The sequence below is a fragment of the Vespa mandarinia genome, chromosome 12 (genome assembly GCF_050613455.1).
Source record: "Vespa mandarinia isolate Hongniang chromosome 12, ASM5061345v1, whole genome shotgun sequence".
Classification (NCBI taxonomy): domain Eukaryota; kingdom Metazoa; phylum Arthropoda; class Insecta; order Hymenoptera; family Vespidae; genus Vespa; species Vespa mandarinia.
The window spans coordinates 3,252,501-3,265,000 of NC_140821.1; the positions used below are offsets into that span (position 1 = coordinate 3,252,501).

Sequence of the window (12,500 nt, forward strand, 5' to 3'; positions counted from 1 at the left end):
ACATACTTAAAAAAAAAAAAAGGATACCCCCGTAACTTTTTCTCCTTCTTTTCCTCCTTCAACGTCGGGAAATTATCGAGAGCACTTTGCGATATTGTCGTTTCTATTCGTTACACCCCTTTTTTATCCTTTTGTTCACAACCACAGCTCTCTCTCTCTCTCTCTCTCTCAGTTATTGTTTCCCCTTCGATAACTTCACTATAATGTGTACTGTAGTTACGTTCCTCACCCCATTCTTTCTCTCTCTCTCTCTCTCTATCACTCTCTATCTCTATCTCTGTCTCTCTTTCCTGTATACACACGTATACATTTTTTTTTTTTTCAAAGTCACTTCTTTATCTTTTCCATTTCTACTTCGAGAGTCTCTAGAAAGTCGAAGAAGTCGAAGCACGTCATGACAAACGATGAACATCATCCGTTCCGAGTAGACCGGAGGGCCGTGGCCATGCCCGTTGTTAACGATAAATCGTGACACTTGTAATTAATATCATGGCTTTTGACTGTGCACTGCCTGAGCCATGATTATAAATAGCGAGATGAAACAGAATCTTAAAGAGAGAGAGAGGGAGGGAGAGAGGGAGAGAGAGAGAGAGAGAGAGAGAGAATGATGAGAAAAAGGAAACGTAAGGGAGTTACACAGACAGACACGATGATATTTATTATCACGTTAACAACTTTGAACAAAATTGAATAAATTAACTCTCTATGAATATAGTACAGATTATTTCGAAATATGTTATAAATGATTTGAATTATTTTCTAAAATTAATATAGATATTTTTCGTTCAATTATTAACGAATACTATGATATATATTTATCATTCAAGATTTTTTATCGAGTACTATCCTGTTGTCGATATATTTTTCTAATAATATCTCGTTCTTTCTTTCTTTCTTTCTTTCTTTCTTTTTTTTTTTTTTTTTGGTTTATTTAATCATTTATTTGTTGTTTTTTTTTATTTTTGTTTTTTTTTTGTTTGTTTTTTTTTTTTTTTTTTTGTTTCTATTTATATAATTATACATCGAGAGAGATACGTACGTCATATTTATACAAAATTATATGTATTGTTTAAATAAATTTTGTATTTAATAATTAATTTAAATAAAATTTAAATATTTAATTTAATATTATATATTTATATATTTAATTTAATAATTTAAATATTTAATAATTTTGTATATATTTTTAATTATATATTACTATTAATTATATAAAGAATTATTATGATATCTGTGATATCGTAATATACGTATTTTCTTTCTTTCTTTCTTTTTCTTTTTCTTTTTTTACTTAACTTTTAAAGTACGTACATTAAATACATATATACATACATACATACATACATACATACATACATATATACATACATAGATGCATACATACATATGTACGTAATATACCATTGGATACCATTAGCCATGACAAATAATATCGGCAAAATGGCTATCGATGATGGTGGTTCTGATATGTACGTGTACGATGACATACTGCAATCATATGGTGGACCAATTTCAAATGACATTTTCAAATAAATGATCCCCTCAATTTTCCATTATGTTACACGAACGATGTTGCCCTTTAAGTCATAAATCGTCAAAAAACATTAAATACTTATTGACTTGAAAATGTTCGTAGGACTGTGTTATTTTACGATATGGTAAATAACATCAATTGGTCATCATCGGAGTTCGCATTTGGTCTGACGTCTTTGAATGATTTTTTTATGTGAGGGTTGAGAAAACGAAAGTCTGGGGACGTCAGAGAAAAAGAGAGAGAGAAAGAGAGAGAGAGAGAAAGTGCTACATTAAATCTCTTATCTATGTCAATAAATAGCGAACGAATTGATTAGTTAAACGTCGATCACGTAATTGATGAAATTCTGTTTTCCATTTAACTTAATGAAAAACCAAATGCTTTTTATGGAATTCATTTGTGAACAGATAAATTGTTATAAATCTGTGTTTAAGTTATTATCGACATACCGATATTAACTCAAACAAGTTAAGTTTTATTTTTAACCGGTTAATTATTATTTATTTACTTCAATCAATTTTCTTTTTTTCTTTTATTTTTTTAATTCTTAATATCGCCATGTTTAATGATCGTTGATATTTTTTTAGTTATTAAAATATTTCTTTTATATATATATATATATATATATATATATATATATATATATATATATATATATATATATATATATATATATATATAATATCATAATAATTTCGATGAAAATTTGTTTCGAAATTTATAACTTCATAATACTGTAGATATTATTAATCATTTTTTTTTCTTTCTTTCTTTTTTTTTTCGTTTTTTTTCTCTCTATACATAATAATAATCTCGTATAATAATTTCGATGAGAATATGTTTTGGAAATTTACAAACTCATAATATTTTGTAGATATTATTAAAATCATATGGATTATGAGTGTATGGTAAAAAAAAAAAAAGAAAAAAAAAAAAATGTGAAATTAAAAAATTCAAGATAGTAAAGGTTGATATCTCCAAGCGTGGAATAGATTTAAGCGTAAGCTGTTGAAGCGAGAGAATCGATAAATTTGAGGATGAAGGGAAAAAGCATCGAGGATGAAGTTTTTAAACGACTAGGATCGACTTATGTGGCACGTTAGCATACTCGATAGCACCAGATATTTGATTTCCGCGTCGTATTTGCTCCCGAGGATATTCGAGCTTAACGCCTGCCGATAGGACTCGAAATATGAGCAAAATATTCACGATGATATTCACTTCTGTCAGTCTCTCAAATCCTTTACGAACAAGAATTATGTTCGTTTTACTAGAATTTATTTTTTCTTTTTCTTTTTTTTCTTCTTTTTTTTTTTCTTTTTTTCTTTTTTTCTTTTTTTCACTCTCTCCTTTCTGGCGTTTCTTTTTTCTTTTTTCTTTCCTTTTCCTTTTACACGCGAATAACCAAAGTACAAAGAAAAAAAAAAAAAAACTTGCAAGATCGAATTTATCGTTGAAAAAGATTTATTAAGTCGACAAATTTTGTAGAGAAAGAAAGAAAAGAACAAAAAAAAAAAAAGAAGGAAAAAGAAGAGAGAGAGAGAGAGAGAGAGAGAGAGAGAGAGAGAGAGAGAGAGAGAGAGAGATGAAGAGTCGTACATTTGGAAAATTTATTATTCGATCTTGTCTATTGCAAAAGATTTCCAATTTGATATTTATTGAAAATTTGTTTGTAAAAATTTCTTTTTAATTAACGTTTCACGTTAATTTTCGTAAATTCTACAACGCGACGATATATCGTTTGAATTAAAAAAAAAAAAAAAAAAAAAAAAATACGTATGTATATATATATATATATATATATATATATATATATATATATACATGTATATAATTTTGAATAATCCCGAAATTAAATCGATCGTGGAAGAACGTATGAAAAGTTATGGTTTGAAAGATTTAAAAAAAAAAAAAAAAAAAAGAGAGAGAAAGGAAGAAAGAAAAAAAAAATTAATGTTGCATATCATATCTCTGTAATATTATCGAGATAGTATAAATTTTAATATTACTAATATGTCGTTAGAAAATCGAGAGAAGAAATAACGATAGACCGTAAGTAAAGATTCATAATAACGAAGGCATAACGTCCTATCCCTTCGAGTTTTACCTTCCTCCCTTGGAGAGAGGGTGAGAGAGGGTAACCGAGGGCTCCTAAAACAGAAAATCGATATGTAGCGAGACGACTAACACGAGCCACCTCCGTTCTCACCATTTTACGATATTCTCGTACAAAATTAAATATGTTATAAATATATATATATATACTTACACACACACACACACACATATATATATATATATACTCGTATTCTGTAATCTGAGAACTAATCAGATCTCGTCTATTAAAATATTTTTTCATTTTTAAAAAACACTAACCTTGTCATTCAAGATTATTATATTTAAGAGGACTCAAAAAAATATTTTATAGACAAACTAGACAATACATTGATTATAATGATGATGATAATAATGATAATAGTAATGATGGTGATAATAATAATAATAATAATAATAATAATAATAATAATAATATACAGAGTGTTCGTAAAATTAACCATTTTCTTTTTCTCTCTGCATTGTCAGTTCTAAAAGAAGACTAATTGTATTTTTTTTTTCTTTTTTCTTTTTTGAATAACAATTTTCCTACAACTAATGTCCGGAAGAATACGAATAAAAAAAGAAAAGAAAAAAGGAATATACTATTGCAATAAAATATAAGGAAAAAGAAATAAGAAAGGATATATATATATATATATATATATATATATATATATATGTATGTATGTATGTATGTATGTATGTATGTATAAATGGAAACGTATTTTCTTTGTAAAATATTTCTATTTCGAGTAGATAGTAGATAAGCAATAGTAGCATTGAGAAAACCTCTTTGAAATTGGAAAAGAGAAGGGAAAGCTCCCCGATAGATAATTCCCTTTTCTTTCTTCCCTTTTTTTTTTTTTATTCTTTTTCCTTTTCTTTCTTTCTTTCTTTCTTTCTTTCTTTCTTTCTTTCTTCCCTTCTTTTTTTTTTCGAAATCTTTTACGAGCTTCTCCTATCGAAAATTAAGGTCACCAGTTACTCTCGACCTTACTTTCGAATTCGTTGTACCTTTCTTCTTCTTTTTCTTTCACTTCTTCCTCATCATCTTCTTTCATTTCTCTCTTTCTTCCTTTCTTTCTTCCTTCGAATGATCTACTACTATATTCTCTACTTTACTCTTTTCAACTAACAATAAGATGCTATCTTTTTCCCCATTGTCAATACACACACACACACACACACATACACTCTCTCTCTCTCTCTCTCTCTCTCTCTCTCTCTCTCTCTCTCTCTCTCTCTCTCTCTCTTTCTCTCTCTTTCTCTTTCTTTTTCGAGAAAAATATGAGATCGAGTATGTCATTCGAAAGAAAGAATCAACGAACAAATCAAACAATGTGTATGTGTCTGTGCGTATGTGTGTATGTGTGTGTGAGAGAGAGAGAGAAAGAGATTCTATGGAAGATTCACTTGTTCAATTTCGTCGAGCGCACAAATATTATTTTATTTACAACAATAATAAAGAAATTCTGTGTTAAAATTACAATTCTTTTTCCTTTTCTTTTTATTTTTTTTCTTTTGTTCTTATTTTAATTTTCTTTTCGTTTACATTTAATAATTATTTGCGTTTGTCGTATACTTTATTTGTCGTCTGTATAAAAAGGAATCTTTTATCGATTAAACGTCTAATTAAATAATTTCTTTTTTCTTCCCTTTTTTCGTTTCTTCTTTTTTCTTTTTTTTTCCCCCCTTTTTTTCTTTCTTTTTTGAAATATCATAATTCGAGCATGAAATAGAAAGAAAAGATTTCTATTAATTTATTTTTTAAATGTATGAAACGTATATATATATATATATATATATATATACGTTTCTTTTTTTATTTTATTATTCCGACATCATTCAATTTGATCGAATAATAATACCAACGTATTATTTATATGAATATTCATTTGCAAAAAAATATTCTTTTAAAAAATTCGAGAAGTAAAAACGAGTCGATGTGAATGAATGAATGAATGAATGAATGAATGAATGAATGAATGAATGAATGAATTAATGAATGAATTAATTAATTGAAAAGAGGAGAACAAAAAAAAAGAAAACGAAACAAAAGATAGAAGGGGAGAAAGGATAATAATAAATAGGGGAAAAAAAAAAAAAAAAAAAAAAAAAAGAAATTGCACGAGAATAACAAACGTCATTGAACATTATTTGAGAATAATTTGATATACATATGTGCGGTATAATATTTCATTTGAATATCGCGAAATAATTAGAACCCTTTTAAAGATGATACTTTAATAGGAATAAAAAAAAAAAAAAGAAAAAAAAAAAATATAGAACGCTGCTCTATTAAAGATGATACTTTAATAAAATGCTTTACGTGTTCTTTTTTCTTCTTTTTCTTCTTCTTCTTTTTCTTCTTCCTTTTCGTCTTTAGGCTCATCCATTTCCAGGAATAAATGTAGGTGAGCATATCTCCATATATGGCTCGCGCTCCATATACGGCAAGTTCGATTGACGAACGAAACTACTTTTATTTTTTCCTTTTTCTTCCTTTCTCCCCTCCCCTCACCTCCCTTCCCACCTTTTGCTTCTTCGAATCCATAGTAATTTCCAAGAAATTATATGTGTCAGTGTGTCAGCGCGAATTTCTTGGAATTATTATAGTTTTTTTTTTTTTTTTTTTTTTTAGGTTAAGTTCCTTTCTTACCATATAAGGAAAATACATATGTACGTATGTACGTCCTTTGGTTAGTAAAGGAAAAAAAAAAAAAAAAAAAAAAAAGAAAAAGGAAGGTCATTGAACTTTTCACGAATTTTTACGAATTTTTACAGATAATTTATAACGAGTAAATTTATTTAAATTTTGTTCTTTCTCTTTTATTATTTATATATATATATATATATATATATATATATATATATATATATATATTGATTTAATTATTTATTTAGTTCTTTCTTTGTCGTTCGTTCGATCGTTATTATTTATTAACGTTTATTTATTATACGTTGTTAATAAATTGATAAACACGATGTAATTGTTTTATAAAATTTGTTTTTGTTCTATCGCGAAAATTAATAACGAAATTTTTTTGTTTGTTTACGTTCGTACTCGAAATAAATAATTTCTTTGTTTATTTAACAATTATTTTAAAATCATTATTATTTCGTTAAAATCATTATAGTCGTTACAATGTTCTCTTTTCTTTTTTTTTGTTTTTTTTTGTTTTTTTTTTTTTTTTTTTCGTATTAATAACACAATATCGTTGCATAATAATTGTTTATCTTGTTATATATTGATTAACAATTTTTAATTTCTTTTTTTTTTGTTGTTCTCTCTCTCTCTCTTTGTTTTCTTTCTTTTCTTTTCTTTTCTTTTCTTTTCATTTCATTTCATTCGTAAATCGGAAATCAATTAATGAAAAATAAGATATATTTAAAAGTTAGCAAAGTGAGGAAAAAAAAAATTTAGTGTCCACCTGTGGCACGAGTCCAAAGGGAAAGAAAGGAGAAATGTTTAAAAATAAAAAAGGAAAGAAAAAAATAAAAAAGAAAAAAAAAAAGATAAAAAAGAAATAGGAAAAGAAAAACCGATACATCTTTTTATCGATAAATAGATCGATAGCGATAGTTTCCAGTAGATTGCTCGAGACAGGGAGTACCAAGTCGTCCAGAATGTTGTCGTCGAAAGATAATTCCATTTGTGGAACGCTTGAAATCGTGTGTGTGTGTGTGTGTGTGCGTGTGTGTGTGTGTACATGTGTGTGTGTGAACAAGCACAAACGTATATGCGCGTTTTCGAAGCGGAAAATGTCCGGAATTTATGAGGCGAATCAAACGCGGCTAAAAAGAGGATGAGAAAAACGCAAAGGAAAAAAATTTCACAGTTAATCTTTTTTAAAAAGTATTATTATTGTTATTATTATTATTATTATTATTATTATTATTAAAAATAATTTCTGAGATAATCGTATCTATTATGAATAACTCGTGAAACATTAAATTATAATCAATAAATAATTAAAAAAATATTGTGTATGTCTGTTTATTTGATTAAAATAAAATTATATTAATATAGAGAACAAATTTTGTTATATTATTTCAATGGATTAATATATGCGTTATAGATTTTTGTTTCCTTTTCTATTTTAATTTTATACAGAAAACAATTTCATTTCTTTCTTTTTCTTTTTTAATTTTATACAAAAACAATTTCACTTCTTTCCTTTTCTTTTTTTAATTTTATATAAACGTTTTCATTTCTTCGTTTCTTTTTCTTTTTCTTTTGGTTTTTTTTTTTTTTTTTTTTTTTTGACTTGTAACGAGTTGCTCGTATAATAAAGAAAAAAAAAAAAAAAAAAAAAAAAAAAAAAAAAAAAAAGAAAAAAAAGAAAAAGGGGTGGGTGGTGGGAAAGAGAGAATGAGAATACGATCAATAATATGTTACGCATTGTTTTATTATTTTTATTAATCTTCTAAGTCCTTTGCATTATTAATATCAATTAAATATTATAATAATTAATAAACAAATGATAATCCTCGAATAGTTCATTAACCTGATATTATGTTAATCGAGGAATGCGTATCGAGTGGAATAAATGGTACCGATAGTGATCGAAGAAGGGTTATAAAGGTCGCTCTTTCATGAACGTGCTCTTGATCAAATACACACACACACACACATAGAGATAGAGAGAGAAAGAAAGAGAGAGAGAGAGAGAGAGAGAGAGAGAGGGAAAAAGAGAAAGACACACAAAGGAAGCTGTCTAAGTGCTTGAGAAAAAAGCTCGACTTTCATAAGCTTCTACTGACGATCTATAGACAACAGTTTCATAAAGCGTCGATAAACTTTTGGAGCTTCAACTTATAGGTATTATCTTCAACGTTATGGTCAAACTTTTGTTAGTAGCCGTCCCCTACCTCTCACATTCAACTTGGCAAAATTGAATCGTCAAACTAAAAACGAAGTTATCCTTAAAGGGCCTCTCTTTATTTTATAATATTTTCATCTCTATTGTATAGATATATGTGCGTGGAAAAAAAAAAAAAGAAAAAAAAAAAAAAAAAAAGACAGAAAGAGAATAAAGTAATCAGTGATTAAATTTTTTTTTTATATATATATATCTCTCTCTCTCTCTGTTTTTTTTTTCCATGAAATTATCTGACGTCATTCTTTTCTTTTTTTTTATCTTTATAATTTAAAAGTTAAAGAAAAAAAAAATTTGATCACACTTTAAATACAGAGAAGATCTTTTTGATTTCTTAAGATATACTTCTTTGAGTGATACTTAAACGATGAAAGAGGGGATTAAGGATTGTAAAAATTGTGATGGGGAGGTAGTAGAAGGAGAGAGAAGGAGGAGGAGGAGGAGAGAGTGGGAGGGGGGGAATAAAATAGCGGAAATCGTGCGTGATCTAAGTCACGCTTGCCGAAAGCAAAAGCTTTCGCTTAGTCGGCAGTTTCAATTAAGCACCAAGACTTTTGCCAACGAAGCACGCAATCTCTCGTTTCCCTTACTCTCTTCCGACTTACTACGGAATCGCCATCTTTCCCTCGTTAGCCCTTAACGACGCGTCATTTACCCTCTCTCCCTCTCTCCCCGTAAGAAGACACAAAAAAAAACGAGTAAGGTATCTTTTTCTCCTCCTTTCTCGCCTCCTCGAATTGCGACCAACAATACAAAATTCGTAGGAATTTTTTTTTTTTTTTTTTTTTTTTTTTTTTTACGAAAGCTTTTTTCTTTTTCTTTTTCCTCTTTTTTTTTTTTTTTTTTAATTCGACGAACATATTTTTGAAGTTCTTCGCTTTTTTTTCTTTCTTCCTTTTTTTCTTGTTTTTTTTTCTTTTTTTCTTTTTTATATATGTGTTCAATTTGATTTGATTTGATTTGATTTGATTTGATTTGATTTGATTTGATTTGATATGATTTGATTTGATTTGATTTGATTTGATTTAATTTAAGTTAAGTTAAATACCAAACATTTGATATATATATATATATATTATATTATTATTATGTATTATTATTATTATATGTTAGTATAAATTATTATATTATAAATTGATATATATATATATATATAAATATATATATATAAATTAGACGCAATCTACGTGCAAATACATTCACGAATAATTTGAAATGTTATTGAAGAAAAAATAATTTAATATATTATATATCATATCATATCTTTTAAATTTATAAATCTAATAAGAATTTATAAAATTAAAATATTATTAATTGATTATACCAATACGTATTATACCAATACGTGTATATATATATATATATATATATTCGTGTCTGAAAATATTTTTATCGAATTTATCGATGAAATTTTTTATAATAAACAGAGTTATGGTTCAAAAAAAAAATCGAAAGAAAAAAGAGAAATATGAAAAAAGATATTGATCGTACAAATTTAAGGAGTCACATATCACCCAATAACTCGTTCTCCATCTCTCTCTCTCTCTCTCTCTCTCTCTCTCTCTCTCTCTCTCTCTCTCTCTCTCTCTCTCTTTCTCTCTCTTTCTCTCTCTCACTTTCTTCTGAGTGACGGCACGAGAGAGATTTTCATTGAGCATCGTCGTTCTCGACGACGACGTCGACGTTGGCCGTCAAAGGTCGCCATGGGTATAAATATCCTTGGCGCCGTTGTTGGCTCTCGTTCTCGTTTCTCTTTCTATCGAGAAGGCGAGTTTCTTCTATTCTGATCTGTTTCAAACTTTAGCTTCCTTTCTTCCCTCCCTCTCTCCCTCTCTCTCCCTCTCTCTCTCCCTCTCTCTCTCTCTTTCTGTCTCTTTTCTTTTTCTTTTTTAACTGTATTTCCGGACGTTCGAAAAAAATAAAAAAATATGAGATATGTATATATATATATATATATGTATATGCCGAACGATTTAGAAATAAATTATCTATATTAATCGTCAAATTATTTCGTCGATTTTTACGAGAATCAATGACAATTTTTTTTCTTTTTTTTTTTTTTTTTTTTTTTTTTAATAACATATCGAACAACTTTTTCTTTCGTTTTGTTTTACTCTTCAAAATCGTTACATTAACTTTTAGTCTTTTATCCGCTTACTGATGATTTTATATTCTTTTTTCTTTTTTTTGTTCTTTTACTTTCTTTTTTTCTTTCTTTTTTTTTTCTTTTTCTTCTCTTTTTTCTACGTCGGAAAAAGCGCAGAAAATTTTGAAAAATGTCATCGTAGAAAGATGTTGTTATTCCCATGCGAAAGAGAAGTTCGGTCTCGTTTTTGTTAAAGTCGACGAGGAAAGAAGTTGCGATAAAAAATTCGCTTATCACTCTCTGATAGCAATATTGCGGGAATATTAAAATTCATATAACCGAGAAGATGGTAGGAAGGCCATTTTGGAAAGACGAATTATGTTTCCACTTTTTTCTTTTTTTTTTTTTTTCTTTTTTTCTTTTTTTCTTTTCTTCCCTTCTTCTTCTCTTTCCTCTCATGGAAAACTTCTTTATCGAAAGCTCGTAAGAAAAAAAGAAAGAAAAAGAAAAAAAAAGAAAAAGAAGAAAGAAAAACAAGACAGAAGAAAAATAAAAAAGAATATCACCAGAGAAACTTCCCTGAATTTTATTCGATTGAAGATGAAAGACGGATTAAATAAAAGAAAGAAGAAAAAAGAAAAAAAAAAAAAAAAAAAAGAAAAAAAAAGAAAAAGAAAAAAAAAAGAAAAATAAAAATAAACGAATGTTCACAAATACTTGGTTAATGTTGACATAAATTTTTATTGCTAATTTTCTTCGAACAATTCGTAAGACGATTATCTTTGTACGTGAAATAAGAAAAGAAAAAAAATAAAAGAGGGGATACCTGTATGTATGTGTGTTTGTGATTGTGTTTGGGTTTGTGTGTCTTGCTCTATGTAAGTTTAAACGCGATCATAGAACGATCGGTTTAACTGCTCACCTAAAATCTCGTTGGCCTGGATTCAAGACTCGTAAAAAGACAGTTTTGGGCTGCACTTCGTGTAGAGTTTCTTTTCTTTTTTTCTTTTTTCCTTTTGTTTTTCTTCTTTTCTTTTTCTTTTTCTTTTCCTTTTCCTTTTTTTTTTCTTTGTTTTCCTCTCGCTTTTAAGTGTCCTCTTAAAGATTACAAACCATCCGTGTCTATTTATCGAGATTTTCATTATTCCAATCGATGTCGTCACTTTGTTTAATAAAACATTTTCTCGTAAACATCATTGCCTTTATCCTTTTTAACATTTTAATTTTCTTCTTTTCTTTTTCTTGTTCTTTTTCCTTTCTTTTCTCTCTCTCTCTCTCTCTCTCTCTTTTTCCCGTTCGTTTGATCGTAAGAGAGAGAGAGAGAGAGAGAGAGATAGAGATAGAGATCGTAGAAAATAATATTATTTATCAAACAAATCTCTGATCATTGGCCAATCTCGTTATTAATTCATTTTTTTTCTTTTAAATTTTGCGATCGATTTATATAGATGATTTAACGCTAATTAAAATGCATTTGATTTATAATATTTATTAAGTAATTTTTTTTTTTTTTTTGATTAATTCTAATTCTCAATTAGGTCAGTTGAGAATTATTTTCGCAATTGATTTACAATTAAATGCGAAAGAAGGAAAGAAAGAAAGAAAGAAAGAAAGAAAGAAAGAAAGAAAATGATAAGCTCAATCAAACGAGAGTTTCATGTATTTCATTGAAAACTTTTCAAGGAAATCAGTATAAAAGTCTCGATAGTCACTTGGAACTTTTCGACTATCTTCTCTCTCTTTTTTTCTCTCATCTTTCTTTGTCTTTTAGTCTTCCAAATGAAAAATTTTCTAACGTGAAAGAGAGAAAAAGAAAGAAAGAAAGAAAGAAAAAAAACCTAAGTCACATTTTGCCAAGTTTGAATAATACTCACAAAAGTTTCGAACTTGATGAAATAAATTG

The 12,500-nt window shown here is 27.6% G+C and overlaps 1 long non-coding RNA gene across 3 annotated transcripts in view; it reads left to right on the plus strand.

Moving 5' to 3' along the window:
• The window catches only part of LOC146872646 (uncharacterized), a 177,666-nt gene that overhangs the window by 98,270 nt on the left and 66,896 nt on the right, over positions 1-12,500 (plus strand). The window lies entirely within an intron of this gene.